General features: G+C 40.2%; 1 pseudogene; it reads right to left on the bottom strand.

Annotated features, from left to right (window-relative positions):
- LOC148776164 (uncharacterized) overlaps positions 1–19,960 on the bottom strand; it is a 30,181-nt pseudogene extending 10,221 nt beyond the window's left edge.
- Positions 19,961–20,231: the final 271 nt, after the last annotated feature.

Below are 20,231 nucleotides of genomic sequence, written 5' to 3'. Positions count from 1 at the left end.
ACACTCTGAGATGATAAATGGGTGTTGTTTTCAGATGCTAACTGGGTGGTGATTTGTAACCCAGCAGTGGAAAACCAATACAATTACAAATGAATTACACTGAAGGGGATGGAGACAAAAAGAACAAACCTAAATAACAGAGAACAGAATTTTTCCAGGAGAGAGTCAAGGTAAAAACAGTAACAACTACATAAAAATGCTTCCCTTTAGTTAGTCAATCTGTTTCTCATAATGAAAGCCAGGAGGGGCCTTCCCTGGCAGCTCCCAGGCTCTAGAACGCAGGCTCAGTGGTTGTGGTGCATGGGCTTAGTTGCTCTGTGGCATGTGAGATCTTCTGGGATCAGGGATCAAACCCATGCCTCTTGCATTAGCAAGCGGATTCTTTACCACTGAGCCACCAGAGATGCTTCCTCTTAATTTTCATTATCCACAATATATCCACTTATTTTCAGCCCAATACACATGAAGAAATTGCAAATTTAACTGTGATATGATAAATAGTTCATACCTTCATACTGTTAAGTAGTATTATATTGTATGCCTATACCAATTTGTTTATTCATTTGTCAGTTGGTAGACTTTGGGGTTGTTTTCAGCTTCTGGTTGGTTACAAATAAAGCTGCTATGAACATTAGTGTATAAGATTTTGGGTGCACATATGCTGTCATTTCTCTTGATATGACATTTTTCAGGAAATGACCTAGGGGTGGTAGGCATATGTTTAATTTTCTTTCAAAAAATTACTTTATTGAAGTATAGTTGATTTATAATGTTGTGTTAATTACTGCTGTATAGCAAAGTGACTCAGTTATACATATATATATATATTCTTTTTCATATTCTTTTCCATTTTGGTTTATCACAGGATATTGAATATAGTTCCCTGTGCTAACGGGTAAGACCTTGTTGCTTATCCATTCTGTCCATATTAGTCTGCATCTGCTAACCCCAGATTCCCAATCCATCCCTTCCCCACCACCCCCCTTGGCAACCACATTTCTGTTTTATAGGTAAGTTCATTTACATCATATTTTAGATTCTGCTGCTGCTGCTAAGTCGCTTCAGTCGTGTCCGACTCTGTGTGACCCCATGGACGGCAGCCCACCAGGCTCCCCCGTCCCTGGGATTCTCCAGGCAAGAACACTGGAGTGGGTTGCCATTTCCTTCTCCAATGCATGAAAGTGAAAAGTGAAAGTGAAGTCACTCAGTCGTATCCAACTCTTAGCGACCCCATGAACTGCAGCCTACCAGGTTCCTCCGTCTGTGGGGTTTTCCAGGCAAGAGTACTGGAGTGGGTTGCCATTGCCTTCTCCGAAGAATAAAGTATAAAAGAATGCAAATATTTGTCAAAGTTTAACATCATATTTCAATTAAACCGAAGAATGTTCATAAGCTCTGAGTAGGTATACTTAACTTTTAATCTTATACATTTTAAACAAGAGAGGCAAAGCACAGTACATTTTTATTCTGCATTGGTTAATGTACAACATGTCCCCACTTCCCTTGAGAAACAGTATCATATCTAAAACACACTTTTGATGAACACTGAATGTTAAAATATTATACAATCATTCCTCAGAATCCTGAGGGGGGTGGCTGGATTGGTCCCAGGATCACCCTCTCCCCTCATACACACACAGATACCAAAATTCAAGGATGCTTAAATCTCGTAACAACAGGCCCTCAGTATCCACATGTTCTACATATCATGATATTCGTCTTTCTCTGACTTACTTCACTTACTATGATAATCTCTAGGTCCATCTCTGTTGCTGAAATGGCATTATTTCATTCTTTTCGTGGTTGAATAATATTCCATTGTATTAATCTATATGTACCACACCTTCTTTATCCATTCTTCTGTCGATGGATATTTAAGCTGTTTCCATGTCTTGACTATTGTGAATTGTGCTGCTGTGAACACAGAGGTGCATGTATCTTTTTGAAGAGTTTTGTCCAGATGACATATGTTTAACTTGTAAAGAAATTGCCGAAGTGTTTTTCAAGGTCGTTGTACCGTGTTGTATTCTCATCAGCCCTGTGAGAGGTCCAGTTCCTCCACATCCTCACCATCACTTGGTATAGTCTTTTAAAGTTTAGTCATTGCAATCAAGTGTATAATGCTATCTCATTGTGGTTTTCATTTGTATGTCCTTAATGGCTAGTAATGTTTTACTTTCGTATGGAAATAAATTCTTTCCTAGGAATTTTTTCATATGCTTATTTGCCATCTGTGTAGTTCCTTTGGTAAAGCATCAGTTCAAATCTTTTGACCATTTTTATGAACTTTGTTTCTCATTACTGAGATTTAATGGTTCTTTACACATTTTTGATATAAGTTCTTCATCAGATTGTTGATGTTCAGTCACTCAGTCGTGTCCAACTCTTTGCGACCCCATGGACCACAGCACAAAAGGCTTCCCTGTCCTTCACCATCTCCTGGAGTTTACTCAAACTCATGTCCATTGAGTCAGGGAGGCCATCCAACCATCTCATCCTCTGTCATCCCCTTCTCCTCCTGCCTTCAATCTTCAAGAGCAAAAGTTTTTATTCTTTTTTAAAAAATGTTATGTTTTCTTTTGTGGATTATGCTTTTGACATTACATTTACAAAATCTATGTTAACCCAAGATCTAAAAGATTTTTTTCCCTATGTTTCCTTCTGGAAGTTTTATAGACTTAGCATTGATATTTATGTCTGTGATTCATTTGGGGTTAATTTTTGTATATGATCTATTTTTGTATACCCGAGCCTCCTGTGTTGAAGGTAGATTCTTTCCTGACTGAGTCACCAGGGTAGCCCTATGATCTAAGGCAGTGGTCCCCAACCTTTTTGGCACCTAGAAGACAATTTTTCCACAGACCAGGGGGCAGGGAGATGGTTTCAGGATGACTCAAGTGCATGACATTTATTGTGCACTTTGTTTCTATTGTTATTACATCACCTCCACCTCACATCACCAGGCATTAGAACCCAGAGGGTGGAGACCCCTGTTTTGAGGTATGTACCAAGGTTCATCTTTTTTGGTGTATGAATCTCCAATTATTTCAGCACTATTTGTTGAAAAACTAACCCCTTTCACTGATTTGCCTTTATACCTTTGTATTAATAAAAAATCAATACTAATTTATATTTGAGTCTAAAAAGTCAAGGATTCGTGTTGTAATGAACTAGCTAATGTACTCTTGCTAGAAAATCTCATGTACAGAGTAGCCTGGTGGGCTACAGTCCATGGGGTCACTACTAGTCGGACACGACTGAGTGACTTCACTTTCGCTTTTCACTTTCACGCATTGGAGAAGGAAATGGCAACCCACTCCAGTGTTCTTGCCTGGAGAATCCCAGGGATGGTGGAGCCTGGTGGGCTGCCGTCTATGGGGTCGCACAGAGTCGGACATGACTAAAGCGACTTAGCAGCAGCAGCAGCAGCAATGCACAGTGTACAACATTAAAGCAATAATTTAAAGATACATAACTGCACAATAGAAGAGAAATCGTATAGAGTATTTATTGGACCACAATGTACATTACACTAGGAATCAGAAAGATAACTAGAAAACATTGAACTGTGTGGTCTAGGAGAGACTGAAGTTAGAAGTGAAGAGGAGAGAAGATGTGTTAAACCAACACCTTTCCCAGGTTTGCTGTGATACCCATGAGGACTGTTCAGGCACAGCCCCAAAGGCACTGTTCACCCAGACCCTGAACCACATGGTACCCCAGGGGCCCTTTCCTGTCTAATCTAATATGGCTTCCTAGGTGGCTCTATGGTGAAGAACCCACCTACCAATGCAGGACACACGAGTTTGATCCCTGGGTCAGGAAGATCCCCCAAGAGAAGGAAATGTCAACCCACTCCAGCATTCTTTTCTGGGAAATCCCATGGACTGAGGAGCCTGGTGGGCTACAATCCACAGGGTCACAAAAAGAGTCGAACGTGACTGACTGACTAAACAACAACAGAACAACATGATCTAATATATTACACACACACACACAGAGATACGGGCATTTGTGTGTATGTGTGTGTGTGTATCGATGAGTAGATATGCTTTATATGAATTTTTTAGATAAAAAGGGAGAGATAGGGAAGGAAAAAGGATAGGAAGAGGGAGTAGAAAGGAGAGAGAGAAAGAAAGAAAATATCTCTGGAATCAGTATATACCAAATGTTCCCAGTGGTTGCCTATGGGCTAGCGGTTTATGGATAATTCTTTTCTTCCTTATCACATCCATATTTTCTAAATGTATATCCCATGATACATTTTTAAACAAAAGGAAACACACTTGTGTTGGCCTCTTCTCCTGGGGTTTCTCCTGCTGCCCACACTGACATGGCAAGTTCCTTCTGGCCTCCTGAGAGCTTAGCCAGCAGAGAGAGACACGGAACTTGCCAGCCAGACACTTAGCACGTTCTTTACTGACTACATCCACTTGCATTTTCCTGAGTACCACTGGCGGAGCTGCCCTGAAAGCGGAGGGAACCTGGGTCTCCTGCATTGCAGGTAGATTCTTCATCATCTGAGCCACCAGAATTGCTGTATCATATGATAATTCTATTTTTGGTTTTTTGAGAACTTATATACAATATTGAATCCTCTTTGCTTCTAATTCACATGCCATGTGAGTTGTGGGATCTTAGTTCCTCAACCAGGGATGGAACCCAGACCATAGCAGTGAAAGCACTGAATCCTAACCATTAGACCACCAGGTTTGATCCCTGGGTTGGGAAGATTCTCTGGAGAAGGGACTGGCTACCCACTCCAGTATCCTTGCCTGGAGAATCCCATGGAAAGAGGAGCCTGGTAGGCTACAATCCATGAGATTGCAAAGAGTTGGACACAACTGAGCAACTAACACACACACACACACACACACACACTAATTTAATGCTCTTTTGTACATTCTAAGTTTTTAATGCAATGCATTTTGTTATCACACACAAAAAGGGCACACTAAACTTTGGGAGAAGTTAAATATCATTTTTGTCTGCTTCATTATAAATGCCTTTGCTGTATCATCCATTATGGGCAAGCAAATTATTTATAAAGATCTATTTATAATGATCTTTGCTCATGACCAAGGGAAGTGGTTCAGCCCATCAAATCGGAACAACACTGCAAATAATTCATATTCTGACAGGAGTTGTTTCCCAGGCCATAGCAGTGAAAGCACTGAATCCTAACCATTAGACCACCAGGGAATTCCTTGGTATTTTATTAGTAGATTCGGTTTTTACATCTTTCGAACTGATTTCACAGAAGTGGTGCTGTGTCCTTCTCAATGGACCACATCAGAAGCTATGTGATGTTATTTTTGTCCCAATAATAGTAATGTTAAATTTGATCACTTAGGTGAAGTGATATCTGTCATGTTTCTCCTCTATAAAACTACTATTTCCCCTTTGTAAGTAGTAAATACTCTACAGGGAGATACCTAAAAACAATATAAATATCCTGCTGTTTGTTAGTACTTATTTTGGCATTTACCATGACCCTTGCTTGGAACAGTTATTACTATGATAGATGATTCTCTGTTCATATTAATTCTAGTTCTATATTAGCTTAAAAATTTTGTTTGATAGCCTTCTTCCCCATTGTAAATCAATACTATAAATATCTCCCCTAATTAACAAATGTTCATGACACTTTGGGCATCTCTGGTGGCTCATATGGTAAAGAATCTGCCTGAAGTACGAGAGACTTAGGTTTGATCCCTGGGTCAGGAAGATCCCACGTAGAAGGGAATGGCAACCTACTCTAGTATTCTTGCTTGAAGAATTCCATGGACAGAGGAGCTTGGGGCCTGGTGGGCAACAGTCCATGGACTTGCAAAGAGTTGGACACCAATGAGCTGCTAACACACACACACAATCGATATTTAAGCATATATTTTATTTTAATGTTTCACCATAAGGTTTACTAAACTAGATCATTTTGCTTGTTTCTACTTTCCCCAATTTTAAATAATGACACAATAAATGTTCTGTAAATACATCTTAGCTCATATTTGTCAGTGTCTCCTTAGGATTAATTAGTAAGATTGGAATTAATGAGTCAACAGGTACATATTTCTACAGTTTTGGATCTATCTTATCAAACTATGCTCAAAGACACCAATTACCATTTCTATCATGAGTATATGAGATGACCCATTTTGACCAACATTGAATATTATCATTATTCTTTAATCTTTGTCAATAGGTTGGACCAGAAAAATAATGTCTTACCACTTTAATTTGCATTTCTTTGCTAAACATTTGGTAAAATAATTATTGAGGATTACTAAGATTGAATATATATTTCAGATTTTAAAATTCACTTTTATTTCTTCTTCACTGAAATAATTGAGAAATAGTTTCCTCTCTTTTCTATTTAGGTATTTGACTTTTCCTCATTGATATAGTTGTATGTTTTCTGTTTGCTCCACTACTCATGAGAGCAAGGACTGTGAACATCTTGGGTTTTTTTTTTTGAGGCTTACGGGATCTTAGTTCCCAGACCAGGGATCGAACCCGTGGCCTCAGCAATGGAAACGTGGAGTTTTAACCACTGGATTGCCAGGGAATTTCCCTGTGAGTTTTCTATTCATGCTAGGTGGTCAATAAATACATGTCAGATGAAAGACATGAATATGTATGAGGTTTTTTTTTTTTAATTTTAAAGATATAACTGAAGCAATCATGTGTCAGCTACCATGTGCCAGGCACTGTGCTCAGTGACGTGTGTGTATTTTCTCATACCCTGATGACAATCCTATGAGATTTGGTTATTATCTTTACCTTCACAGAGGAGACATGGAGTAATTTCAAGAACTTTGCTTTAACCAAACAACTAAGTGGTGGGGATGGGATTCAAACACAGGAAATGTAGTTCCAGCATTTACATTAAGTTTGGAGCTATAAAAATGTAAAAGTTTTCAACTTTTTGTAGTATTCAACTTTCATTTACAGAGGTTGGTTCTGTTGCTATAACTAAACTCTTTTATATTAACCTTGGAACTGGAAGTTTAATATGGAAATAATCTGTGGGCCAATTTACAAGTAAAGAGTCAGGCTGCATGTACCAAGTGACAGGCATAAACACTATGTTTAGACAACTCTGATTATTTCTGTAATAACCAATCATCTGTGGAGGAGCAGTCCCAAGATGATGGAAGAATAGGATGGGGAGACCACTTTCTCCCCCACAAATTCATCAAAAGATCATTTGAATGTTGAGCAACTTCCACAAAACAACTTCCGAATGCTGGCAGAGGACACCAGGCACCCAGAAAGGCAGCCTATTCTCTTCGAAAGGAGAGATGTGATTGCTGGCTTGATTGCTGTCTACCCTTTTGACTCTCCCTTTCTTACCCAGGTCACCTCTATCTCCCTCCTGCCCCTTCTCTTCTCTACTTAACTCTGTGAATCATTCTGGGTGTTCCAGGCTGTGGAGAACACTTAAGGAACTGACTACTGTCTAGATTGCTCTCTCCCATTTTGACCCCCCCCTATTCTCCTCCTGGCCACCTCTATCTCTCTCCTCCCTCTCCTCTTCTCTATGTAAGTCTATGAATCTCACTGGGTATCCCTCACTTAGAGAACTGTTTCACCATTAACCTAGATGTCTTATCATTTGTGCTGTATGGATGGAGAAGTCTTGAGGCTACTGTAAGAGAACGACTGAAAGCCAGAATCAGGAGACCTAACTCCAAAACTTGAGAAATCAGAGAACTCCTGATTCCAGGGAACATTAATAGACAAGAGCTCACCCAAAAGTCTCCGTACCTGATACCTACACTGAAACCAAGCTCCACCCAAGAGCCAACAAGTTCCAGTGCAAGACATACCATGCTAATTCTCCAGCAAAGCAGAAACACAATCCTAAGCACTAAAAGACAGGCTGCCCAAAGCCATGCCAAACCCATAGACACCCCAAAACTCATTACTGGACACTTCATTGCACTCCAAAGAGAAGAGATCCAGATCCACCCACTAGAACACAGATACAAGCTCCCCCAACCAGGAAACCTTGACAAGCTACTAGTCTAACCCCACCCACAGGGAGCAGACTCCACAATAAAGAGAAACCATGAATGTCCAACCTAAAGAAAGGGCACAGCAATGAAAACAAAACGAAAAGGCAGAGAAATATTCAGCAGGTAAAAGAGTATGATAAATACCCTCCAAACCAAAAAAAGAGGAGGAGATAGGGAATCTACCTGAAAAAGAATTCAGAATAATAATAGTAAAGATGATCCAAAATCTTGAAAACAAAATGGAGTTACAGATAAATGGACTAGAGACAAGGAATGAAAAGATGCAAGAAATGTTTAACAAGGACCTTGAAGAAATAAAAAAGAGTCAATCAATAATGAATAATGCAGTAACTGAGATCAAAAGCACTCTGGAGGAAACCAATAGTAAAATAACTGAGGCAGAAGAGAGGATAAGTGAGGTGGAGAATAGAATGGTGGAAATAAATGAAGCAGAGAGGAACAAAGAAAAAAGAATTAAAAGAAATGAGTACAACCCCAGAGACCTCTGGGACGATGTTAAATGCCCCAACATTTGAATCATGGGTGTCCCAGAAGAAGACAAAAAGAAAAGGTGTGAGAAAATACTGAAGGAGATAATAGTTGAAAACTTCCCTAAAATGGGAAGGAAATAGCCACCCAAGTCCATGAAACACAGAGAGTCCCAAACAGGATAAACCAAAGGCAAAACACCCCAGTTCAGTTCAGTTCAGTCACTCAGTTGTATCCGACTCTTTGTGACCCCATGAATCACAGCACTCCAGGCTTCCCTGTCCATCACCAACTCCCGGAGTTCACTCAAACTCATGTCCATCGAGTCGGTGATGCCATCCAGCCATCTCATTCTCTGTCGTCCCCTTCTCCTCCTGCCCCCAATCCCTCCCAGAATCAGAGTCTTCTCCAGTGAGTCAACTCTTCGCATGGGGTGGCCAAAGTATTGGAGCTTCAGCTTTAGCATCAGTCCTTCCAATGAACACCCAGGACTGATCTCCTTTAGAATGGACTGGTTGGATCTCCTTGCAGTCCAAGGGACTCTCAAGAGTCTTCTCCAGCACCACAGTTCAAAAGCATCAATTCTTCGGCGATCAACTTTCTTCACAGTCCAGCTCTCACATCCATACATGACTACTGGAAAAACCATAGCCTTGACTAGACGGACCTTTGTTGGCAAAGTAATGTCTCTGCTTTTTAATATGCTATCTAGGTTGGTCGTAACACTCCAAAACACATATTAATCAAACTAATGAAGATCAAACACAAAGAGCAAATATTAAAAGCAGCAAGGGAAAAGCAACAAATAACACACAAGGGGATCCCCATAAAGATAACAGCTGATCTTTCAGCAGAAACTCTTCAGGCCAGAAGGGAATGGCAGGACACACTTAAAGTGATGAAAGATAAAAACCTACAACCCAGATTACTATACCCAGCAAGGATCTCATTCAGATATGAAGGAGAAATCAAAAGCTTTACAGATAAGCAAAAGCTGAGAGAATTCAGCACCACCAAACCTACAGGATCTTCTCTAGACAGGAAACACAGGAAATTCAGCACCACAAATGCTACAGGATCTTTTCTAGACAGGAAACACAAGAAAGGTTTATAAACTCAAACTCAAAACAACAAAGTAAATGGCAATGGTATCATACTTATCAATAATTACCTTAAATGTAAATGGGTTGAATGCCCCAACTAAAAGACTAAGCCTGGCTGAATGGATACAAAAGTAAACCCCTATATATGCTGTCTACAAGAGACCCACCTCAAACCAAGGGACAAATAGAGACTGAAAGTGAAGGGCTGGAAAAATATATTTCATGCAAATGGAGACCAAAAGAAAGCAGGAGTAGCAATACTCATATCAGATAAAATAAAGTTTGAAATAAAGACCATGAAAAGAGACAAAGAGGGACACTACATAATGATCAAAAGATCAATCCCAAGAAGATATAACAATTATAAATATATATCTGAACCCAACATAGGAGCACTTAAATACATAAAGCAAATGCTAACAAGTATGAAAGGGGAAATTAACAGTAACACAATAATAGTGGAAGACTTTGATACCCAACTCATACCTATGGATAGATCTACCAAACAGAAAATTAATAAGGAAACACAAGCTTTAAATGATTCAATGGACCAGTTAGACCTAACTGATATCTATAGGACATTTCACCCCAAACAATGATTTTCACCTTTTTCCCAAGCGCACATGGAACATTCTCCAGGATACATCACATCCAGGGCCATAAATCTAGTCTTGGTAAATTCAAAAAAAAATGAAGTCAGTTCAAGTATATTTTCTGATCACAATGCAGTAAGATTAGATGTCAACTACAGGAAAAACACTGTTAAAAATACAAACATATGGAGGCTAGACAACACACTTCTGAATAACTAACACATCATGAAAGAAATCAAAAGGATATAAAAATATGCATAGAAACAAATGAAAATGACAACACAACAACCCCAAACCTATGGGATTCAGTAAAAGCAGTGCTAAGAGGAAGACTCATAGCAATACAAGCTTACCTCAATAAACAAGAGAAAAATCAAACAAATAACCTAACTTTACACCTAAAGCAACTAGAAAAAGAAGAAATAAAGAACCCCATTAGTAGTAGAAGGAAAGAAATCATAAAAATCAGAGAAGAAATAAATGAAAAAGAAAAAAGATACTATAGCAAATATCAGCAAAACTAAAAGCTGTTTCTTTGAGAAGATAAAATAGACAAACCATTAGCCAGACTCATCACGAAAAAAAGGGAGAAGAATCAAATCAACAAAATCAGAAATGAAAACGGAGAAATCACAACAGATAACACAGAAATGCAAAGGATCATAAGAGTCTATTATCAGCAACTATATGCCAGTAAAATGGACAACCTGGAAGAAATGGATGAATTCTTAGAAAAGTATAACCTTCAAAAACTGAACCAGGAAGAAATAGAAAATCTTAACAGACCCACCATGAGTATGGAAATTGAAACTGTAATCAAAAATCTACCAACAAACAAAAGCTCAGGATCAGATGGCTTCACAGGTGGATTCTACCAAAAATTTAGAGACCTAATATCTATCCTACTCAAACTCTTCCAGAAAATTGCAGAGGAAGGTAAACTTCCAAACTCATTCTGTGAGGCCACTTACACCCTAATACCAAAACCAGACAAAGATGCCACTAAAAAGGAAAACTACAGACCGATATCACTGATGAACATAAATGCAAAAATCCTCAACAAAACTCTAGCAAACAAAATCCAACAATATATTAAAAAGATCATATATGCAATAATTCTTCAATATTCACAAATCAATCCATGTGATACACCTTATTAACAAATTGAAAGATAAAAACCATATGATTACTTCAATAGATGAAGAGAAAGCCTTTGACAAAATTCAACACCCATTTATGATAAAAACTCTCCAGAAATCAGGCATAGAAGGAACATCAGTTCAGTTCAGTTGCTCAGTTGTGTCTGACTCTTTGCGATCCCATGAATCACAGCACGCCAGGCCTCCCTGTCCATCACCAACTCCCGGAGTTCACTCAAACTCACGTCCATCGAGTTGGTGATGCCATCCAGCCATCTCATTCTCTGTCGTCCCCTTCTCCTCCCGCCCCCAATCCCTCCCAGCATCAGAATCTTTTCCAGTGAGTCAACTCTTTGCAGGAGGTGGCCAAAGTATTGCAGTTTCAGCTTTAGCATCAGTTCTTCCAATGAACAGCCAGGATCGATCTCCTTTAGAAAGGACTGGTTGGATCTCCTTGCAGTCCAAGGGACTCTCAAGAGTCTTCTCCAGCACCACAGTTCAAAAGCATCAATTCTTCAGCGATCAGCTTTCTTCACAGTCCAACTCTCACATCCATACACGACCACTGGAAAAATGATAGCCTTGACTAGACGGACCTTTGTTGGCAAAGTAATGTCTCTGCTTTTTAATATGCTGTCTAGGTTGGTCATAACTTTCCTTCCAAGGAGTAAGCGTCTTTTAATTTCATGGCTGCAATCAGCATCTGCAGTGATTTTGGAGCCCCCAAATATAAAGTCTGCCACTGTTTCCACTGTTTCCCCATCTATTTGCCATGAAGTGACAGGACCAGATGCCATGATCTTAGTTTTCTGAATGTTGAGCTTGAAGCCAACTATTTCACTCTCCTCTTTCACTTTCATCAAGAGGCTTTTGAGTTCCTCTTCACTTTCTGCCATAAGGGTGGTGTCATCTGCATATCTAAGGTTATTGATATTTCTCCTGGCAATCTTGATTCCAGCTTGTGCTTCTTCCAGCCCAGCGTTCCTCATGATGTACTCTACTTATAAGTTAAATAAGCAGGGTGACATACACAGCCTTGACGTATTCTTTTTCCTATTTGGAACCAGTCTGTTGTTCCATGTCCAGTTCTAACTGTTGCTTCCTGACCTGCATACAGGTTTCTCAAGAGGCAGGTCAGGTGGTCTGGGATTCCCATCTCTTTCAGAATGTTCCACAGTTTACTGTGATCCACACAGTCAAAGGCTTTGGCATAGTCAGTGAAGCAGAAATAGATGTGTTTCTGGAACTTTCTTGCTTTTTCCATGATCCAGCAGATGTTGGCAATTGGATCTCTGGTTCCTCTGTCTTTTCTAAAACCAGCTTGAACATCTGGAAGTTCACGGTTCACATATTGCTGAAGCCTGGCTTGGAGAATTTTGAGCATGACTTTACTAGCGTGTGAGATGAGTGCAATTGTGCGGCAGTTTGAGCATTCTTTGGCATTGCCTTTCTTTGGGATTAGAATGAAGACTGACCTTTTCCAGTCCTGTGGCCACTGTTGAGTTTTCCAAATTTTCTGGCATATTGAGTGCAGCACTTTCACAGCATCATCTTTCAGGATTTGAATTATCTCAACTAGAATTCCATCACCTCCACTAGTTTTGTTCATAGTGATGCTAAGGCCCACTTGACTTCACATTCCAAGATGTCTGGTTCTAGGTGAGTGATCACACCATCATGATTATCTTGGTTGTGAAGATCTTTTTTTTTTTTTTTTTTTAGTTTTTATTGGAGGCTAATATTCTTGCCTGGAGAATCCCATGGACGGAGAAGCCTGGTAGGCTACAGTCCACGGGGTTGCAGAGAGTCGGACACGACTGAGCGACGGAACGAACGAACGAATTATTTTACAATATTATATTGGTTGGTTTTGCCATACATTGACATGAATCCGCCCTGGGTGTACATGAGTTCCCCTTCCCAAACCCCCCTCCCACCTCCTTCCTCCCCTTATCCTCCCTCTGGGTCATCCCCGCATACCAGCCCTGAACATCCTGTAACATGCATCGACCCTGAACTGGCAATTCGTTTCACATATGATAATATACAACGGGGAAGCCTGGTGGGCTGCTGTCTATGGGGTCGCACAGAGTTGGACACGACTGAAGCGACTTGGCAGCAGCAGCAGCAGCAATGCCATTCTCCCAAATCATCCCACCCTCGCCCTCTCCCACAGAGTCCCAAAGACTGTTCTATACATCTGTGTCTCTTTTGGTGTCTCGTATACAGGGTTATCATTTGCATCTTTCTAAATTCCACATATATGCATTAGTATACTGTATTGGTGTTTTTCTTTCTGGCTTACTTCACTCTGTATAATAGGCTCCAGTTTCATCCACCTCATTAGAACTGATTCAAATGCATTCTTTTTGATGGCTGAGTAATACCCCATTGTGTATATGTACCAAAGCTTTCTTATCCGTTCATCTGCAGATGGATATCTAGGTTGCTTCCATGTCCTGGCTATTATAAATAGTGCTGTGATGAACATTGGAGTACATGTGTTTCTTTCAATTCTGGTTTCCTCAGTGTGTATGCCCAGGAGTGCGATCGCTGGATCATATGGCAGTTCTATTTCCAGGTTTTTGAGGAATCTCCACACTGTTCTCCATAGTGGCTGTACTAGTTTGCATTCCCACCAACAGTGTAATAGGGTTCCCTTCTCTCCACACCCTCTCCAGCATTTATTGCATGTAGACTTTTGGGTAGCAGCCATTCTGACTGGTGTGAAATGGTATCTCATTGTGGTTTTGATTTGCATTTCTCTGATTATGAGGGATGCTGAGCATTTTTTCATGTGTTAGCCATCTGTATGTCTTCTTTGGCGAAATGTCTGTTTAGTTCTTTGGCCCATTTTTTGATGGGGTCATTTATTTTTCTGGAATTGAGCTGCAGGAGCTGCTTGTATATTTTGGAGATTAATCCTTTATCAGTTGTTTCATTTGCTATTCTTTTCTCCCATTCTGAAGGCTGTCTTTTCACCTTGCTTATAGTTTCCTTTGCTGTGCAGAAGCTTTTGATTTTAATTAGGTCCCATTTGTTTATTTTTGCTTTTATTTCCAATATTCTGGGAGGTGGGTCTTGGAGGATCCTGCTGTGATTTATGTCAGAAAGTGTTTTGGGCAGACGCGAGAGACGCCCGGCTCCGGCGGCGCAGACGCGAGAGACGCCCGGCTCCGGCGGCGCAGACGCGAGAGACGCCTGGCTCCAGCACAACCGACCACGTGCAGAATCGTGTCTGAGATGAGCTGCCCCGTGCCTAGGGTTAGGGCGGTGGCCGAGAGGAGCTGTACCACGTCCAGGAGGCGGTGGCTGCTTGGGCACCGGAGGGCCGAGAGGAGCTGATCCACATTCAAAGCAGGAGGGGCGGCCTTGAGGAGATACCCCTCGTCCAAGGTAAGGTACAGCGGCTGCATCTTGCTGGAGCAGATGGGAAGAGACACTCCACGACCAAGTGGAATATAAGAATCCAGTGTTCTGGGGAGGAAGGAACAAGATGGCGGAGGGATAAGACGGCGAGACCACTTTCTCCCCCACAAATTCATCAAAAGAACATTTGAACGCGGAGTAAAGTCCACAAAACAACTTCTGAATACTGGCAGAGGACATCAGGCTCCCAGAAAAGCAGCCCATTGTCTTCTAAAGGAGAGAGAAGAAATCCAGCTCCACCCACCAAAACACCGACACATGCTTCCCTAACCAGGGAACCCGGACAAGTCACCCGTCCAACCCCACACACAGCGACGAAACTATCAGAAAGTGTTTTGCCTACGTTCTCCTCTAGGAGTTTTATAGTTTCTGGTCTTACATTTATCTCTCTAATCCATTTTGAGTTTATTTTGGTGTATGGTGTTAGGAAGTGTTCTAGTTTCATTCTTTTACAAGTGGCTGACCAGTTTTCCCAGCATCACTTGTTAAAGAGACTGTCTTTTCTCCATTTTATATTCTTGCCTCCTTTGTCAAAGATAAGGTGTCCATAGGTGTGTGGATTTATCTCTGGGCTTTCTATTTTGTTCCACTGATCTACATTTCTGTCTTTATGCCAGTACCATACTGTCTTGATGACTGTAGCTTTGTAGTAGAGCCTGAAGTCCGGCAGGTTAATTCCCCCAGTTCCATTTTTCTTCCTCAAGATTGCTTTGGCTATTCGAGGTTTTTTGTATTTCCATACAAATTGTGAGATTATTTGTTCTAGCTCTGTGAAAAATATCGCTGGTAGCTTGATACGGATTGCATTGAATATATAAATTACTTTGGGTAGTATACTCATTTTTACAATATTTATTTTTCCAATCCACTAACATGGTATATTTCTCCATCTATTAGTGTCCTCTTTGATTACTTTCACTAGTGTTTTATAGTTTTCTATGTACAAGTCTTTTGTTTCCTTAGGTAGATATATTCCTAAGTATTTAATTCTTTTCATTGCAACAGTGAATAGAATAGTTTCCTTAATTTCTCTTTCTATTTTCTCATTATTAGTGTATAGGAATGCAAATGATTTCTGTGTGTTGATTTTATACCCTGCAACTTTACTGTATTCATTGATTAGCTCTAGTAGTTTTCTGGTAGAGTCTTTAGGGTTTTCTGTGTAGAGGATCATGTCATCAGCGAATGAAGATCTTTTTTGTACAGTTCTTCTGTGTATTCTTGAAACCTCTTTTTAATATCTTCTGCTTCTGTTAGATCCATACCATTTCTGTCCTTTATTGAGCCCATCTTTGCATGAAATGTTCCCTTGGTATCTCTGATTTTCTTGAAGAGATCTCTAGTCTTTGCTATTCTGTTGTTTTCCTCTATTTCTTTTCATTGATCGCCAAGGAAGGCTTTCTTATCTCTCCTTGCTATTCTTTGGAACTCTGCATTCAGATGCTTATATCTTTCCTTTTCTCCTTTGCTTTTTGCTTCTCTTCTTTTCACAGCTATTTGTAAGGCCTCCTCAGACATCCATTTTGCTTTTTTGCATTTCTTTTCCATGGGGATTGTCTTGATCCCTGTCTCCTGTACAATGTCACGAACCTCCATCCATAGTTCATCAGGTGCTCTGTCTATCAGATCTAGTCCCTTAAATCTATTTCTCACTTCCACTGTATAGTCATAAGGGATTTGATTTAGGTCATACCTGAATGGTCTAGTGGTTTTCCCTACTTACTTCAATTTAAGTCTGAATTTGGCAATAAAGAGTTCATGACCTCTACATAATAGAAGCCACGTATGATAAACCCACTGCAAACATTATCCTCAATGGCAAAAAACTGAAAGCGTTTCCTCTAAAGTCAGGAACAAGACAAGGGTACCCACTCTCACTACTACCATTCAACATAGTTTTGGAAGTTTTAACCACAGCAATCGGAGAAGAAAAAAGAAAGAAAAGGAATCCAGATTGCAAAAGAAGAAGTAAAACTCTCATTGTTTTCAGATGACATGATCCTCTACACAGAAAACCCTAAAGACACCACCAGAAAATTACTAGGGCTAATCATGAATATAGTAAATTTGCACGATGTAAAATTAATACACAGAAATCCCTTGCCTTCCTATACACTAACAATGAGAAAACATAAAGAGAAATTAAGGAAACAACCCCACTCATCTTTGCAATGAAAAGAATAAAACACTTAGGAATAAATTTACCTAAAGAAACAAAAGACCTATATATAGAAAACTAAAAAACACTGTTGAAAGAAGTAGAAGATGGAGACAAATAGATGGAGACATATACCATGTTCATGGATCAGAAGAATCAATATAGTGAAAAACAGTACACTACCCAAAGCAATCTATAGATTCAGTGCAATCCTTATCAAGCTGCCAACGGCATTTTTCTCAGAACTAGAACAAATAATTTCACAATTTGTATAGAAACACAAGAAAACTCAAATACCCAAAGTAATCTTGAGAAAGAAGAATGGAACTGGACAAATAAACCTGCCTGACTTCAGACTATACTACAAAGCTACAGTCATTAAGACAGTATGGAACTGGCACAAAGACAGAAATACAGATCAGTGGAACAAAATAGAAAGCCCAGAGATGAACCCATGCACCTATGGACACCTTATCTTTGACAAAGGAAGCAAAAATATACCGTGGAGAAAAGACAGTCTCTTCAACAAGTGGTTCTGGGAAAACTGGTCAACCACCTGTAAAAGAATGAAACCAGAACATTTTCTAATACCATACACAAAAATAAACTCAAAATGCATTCAAGATCTAAATGTAAGACCAGAAACTATAAAACTCCTAGAAGAAAACATAGGCATAACACTCTCTGGCATAAATCACAGCAAGATCCTCTATGACCCACCTCCCAGAGTAAATGAAATAAAAAAAAATAAACAAGTGGGACCTAATTAAACTTAAAAGCATTTGCACAATGAAGGAAACTATAAGCAAGGTGAAAAGACAGCCTTCAGAATGGGAGAAAATACTAACAAATGAAGCAACTGACAAAGAATTAATCTCAAAAATATACAAGCAGCTCATGCAGCTCAATACCAGAAAAATAAATGACCCCATTAAAAAATTGGCCAAAGAACTAAACAGACATTTCTCCAAAGAAGACATACAGATGGCTAACAAACACATGAAAAGATGCTCAGCATCCCTCATAATCAGAGAAATGCAAATTATAACCACAGTGAGGTACCATTTCACGCCAATCAGAATGGCTGCTATCCAAAAGTCTACAAGCAATAAATGCTGGAGAGGGTGTGGAGTAAAGGGAACCCTCTTACACTGTTGGTGGGAATGCAAACTAGTACAGCCACTATGGAGAACAGAGTGGAGATTCCTCAAAAAACTGGAAATAGAACTGCCATCAGTTCAGTTCAGTTCAGTCGCTCAGTCGTGTCCGACTCTCCGCGACCCCATGAATCACAGCACGCCAGGCCTCCCTGTCCATCACCAACTCCCGGAGTACACTCAAACTCATGTCCACAGAGTCGGTGATGCCATCCAGCCATCTCATTCTCCGTCGTCCCCTTCTCCTCCCGCCCCCAACCTTTCCCAGCATCAGAGTCTTTTCCAGTGAGTCAACTCGTCGCATGAGGTGGCCAAAGTATTGGAGTTTCAGCTTTAGCATCAGTCCCTCCAGTGAACATCCAGGATTGATCTCCTTTAGAATGGACTGGTTGGATCTCCTTGCAGTATAAGGGACTCTCAAGAGTCTTCTCCAACACCACAGTTCAAAAGCATCGATTCTTCGGCGATCAGCCTTCTTCACAGTCCAACTCTCACAACCATACATGACCATATGATCTATCAATCGCACTCCTGGGCATACACACCAAGGAAACCAGAATTGAAAGAGACACATGTACCCCAGTGTCCATCCATTTGGTAGACAAATGGATAAGAAAGTTGTGGTACATATACACAATGGAATATTACTCAGCTATTAAAAAGAATGCATTTAAGTCAGTTCTCATGAGGTGGATGAAACTGGAGCCTGTTATACAGCAAAAAGTAAGTCAGAAAGAAAACAATAATACAGCATATTAATGCATATATATGGAATTTAGAAAGATGGTAATGACGACCCTATACACAAGACAGCAAAAGAGACACAGATATAAAGAACAGACTTTTGGACTCTGTGGGAGAAGGCCAGGGTGGGATGATTTGAGAGAATAACACTGAAGCATGTATATTACCATGTGTGAAATAGTTGGCCAGTTCAAGTTCGATGCATGAAACAGGGCACTCAAAGCCAGTGCACTGGGACAACCCAGAGGAATGGGATAGGGCGGGAGATGGGAGGGGGTTCAGGAAGGGGGGACATGTGTACACCCAAGGCTGATTCATGTCAATGTGTGGTGGAAACCACCACAATATTGTAAAGTAATTTAGTTCAGTTCAGTCGCTCAGTCGTATCCGACTCTTTGCGACCCCATGAATCACAGCACGCCAGGCCTGCCTGTCCATCACCAACTCCTGGAGTTCACTCAAACTCATGTCCATCGAGTCGGTGATGCCATCCAGCCATCTCATTCTCTGTCATCCCCGTCTCCTCCCACCCCCAATCCTTCCCAGCATCAGACTCTTTTCCAGTGAGTCAACTCAACGCATGAGGTGGCCAAAGTATTTAGCTTCAAATTTAAATTAATTAATTAATTTTTAAAAAAAGAAGTACAAAAAATGATAATAATCTGTGAAATAAGAATTACTCTAGAAACCTTTTGATGGGATATATGATGGCTTCTTAGTGGAAAGCTCAGCTAATTCTGAAATGTTTGCCTATTGAAATTATATCCAAACTAATAAATAACAACATATTAAGTAAGTTTGCTTTATGTTTTTATCAATTTATTTGTCACCTCTGGTTTTTTTCCCAAAAGTTTCTGAGACTCTAATGAGTATGTGTTTATACTCTTCAGCAAACTGATCAAAATAAATCTTTGAAATTATTACCTTTGGGCAGCTTGCACAAACTCTTCACTAGCTTGAACCAGTTCCTCCGCCACCTTCTCCAAAGAGGCAAACACTTCATTCTCCATGCCTTTTTTCTCCATTGAGAGGATCAGATGACAAAGCTGAATAGTCATAGGTGAGATGATTCTCTCGATGGCTTTGCTGTGTATCATGGAGCCGACGTCATTCAAGAGGAAAGACTCCATCTGTGGACAGAAGTGTGACACGAATGAGATGGAAAGAGGAAGGCTCGGACTTAACCATCCAGTTAGGATGTAACAGATTACAACAGGTCCAAGTCCCTGCTATGACAGAATCAGAGAAATTGTGAAAATTACATTTCAAGCACATCAGAGAGCTGAGGCAGCAAGGATTATGAGACATTAAAATTCCAGAGATGAGAGAATCTTTTGGAGATGAGTTAGTATAGATGATTGTTCTCTTGGGGGAATTTGTTAGTTCTGGGCATAGTTTAAG

The sequence above is a fragment of the Moschus berezovskii genome, chromosome 11, assembly GCF_049115385.1.
Source record: "Moschus berezovskii isolate FMDL1 chromosome 11, NW_MosBer_1.0, whole genome shotgun sequence".
In the NCBI taxonomy this organism is placed as follows: domain Eukaryota; kingdom Metazoa; phylum Chordata; class Mammalia; order Artiodactyla; family Moschidae; genus Moschus; species Moschus berezovskii.
This window is presented reverse-complemented; position numbering and strand designations above follow the sequence as displayed.